The sequence below is a fragment of the Tupaia chinensis genome, unplaced genomic scaffold, assembly GCF_000334495.1.
Source record: "Tupaia chinensis unplaced genomic scaffold, TupChi_1.0 Scaffold144576_1, whole genome shotgun sequence".
Lineage (NCBI taxonomy): Eukaryota > Metazoa > Chordata > Mammalia > Scandentia > Tupaiidae > Tupaia > Tupaia belangeri.
This window is the reverse complement of record NW_006204436.1, coordinates 64339-65939: the sequence shown is the minus strand read 5'-3', so window position 1 is coordinate 65939 and position 1601 is coordinate 64339.

Genomic DNA, 1601 nt, shown 5'->3' with positions numbered 1-1601 from the left:
GTCATCTGGCTACTGTGGGCCAGGCATCGTGGTTATATACACTCTGGTGGGTTGTAAACGGTGGGCCGTGATTGGTTGTAAATGGTGGGTCGTGATTGGTTGTAAACAGTGGGCTGTGATTGGTTGTAAACAGTGGTCTGTGATTGGTTGCTTTTGGACCAATCATGAGGTGCCGGATATGCAAATTTGAGGGATTCTAGTGGCCAATCAGAGCAAGGTTTCGAAGGTAAGGTTTTTGGAAGGGAACCAATCATGGTAATTGCTTGCTCTCTGAGAAACCTCGGCAGACTCGCTGGTGCGCAGCCTCCCACATGAGGGCACCCCCACATCCTGGGATTATCTTTTAAACTTGTAGCACACCAACCTGTGTGCTGCAAATACACAGTGTATGACCTGATACTCTTCACTAAGTTAATATGTCCTTAGTTTATTCCCACCTAATGAAGAGCAAAAAGTGTGGCACAGAAGCCTCCCACCTGAAGTTACCTGTATAAGCTCTATCTGTTCTGATATGGAAAACATAGCCTTCTAAGAGAACTAAGGATGAATTTCCTCTTCCAATACTACTGAATCTACTCCAATAAGTAGGAAAAAGAGAATACTGCATTAGGGCAAGGTTTGACACTTTTAAACATCTATGCACCCAATGTAGGAGCACCAAAATATGTGAAAGAAAGACTGGTAGCTCTTAAAAGAGAGATAGACTGCAACACAGTAATTTCTGGGAATTTCAACACCTCAACACCCCACTGTGTTCTCTGGATAGGTCATCTAGACAAAAAATAAACAAAGAGATACAAGATCAAAAGGTATCATAAGTGAAATGGGCTAGACAAACTTCTATAGAATATTTCATGCAACAACTATAAAATATGCATTTTTCTCACCCCCACATGGAACATTTTCAAAGATCAACCACATGATAGGACACAAAACAAGACTTTACAAATTCAAATGGATAGAAACTATATGCAGTATGTTTTCTGACCACAATGGGATCAAACATAAAATCAACTACAAAAAGAGCCCTTGAAAATACACAAACACATGGAAACTAAACAACTTACTCGTGTATGACTTTACAGCTACTGAAGAAATTGAGCCTGAAATCAACATATCCATAGAAACCAATAACAAACAAACAAACGTTTATAACCTATAGGACACAGCAAAAGCAGTCATAAGAGATAAGCTCATAGCAATTAGTGCCCACAAGTAAAAAATAGAAAGATGGCAACAAAACAAAACAAAACAAAACAACTGAATGACACACACTACTCAGGGAACTGGAAATACAACAAAATTTCCAAAAAATGCCAGGAGAAAAGAAATAATAAAGACTTGAGCAGAAATAAATGAAATAGAGAACAAACGAATTTATAGACTATAAGTAAAATCAAATGCTGGTTTTCAAATAACCATTTGAAAAGATAAAATTGACACACTGTTAGATAAATCATGAAAAAAGAGAGAAAAGAGCTAGATAAATCAGCAAGGAAACAAGTGATATTTCAATGAACATAACAGAAATACAAAACAGGCGCGGGGCGCCCGGCAGAAGCCGCGCGGGGCGTGGGAGCTCATGCCCCCGGCGCAGAGGC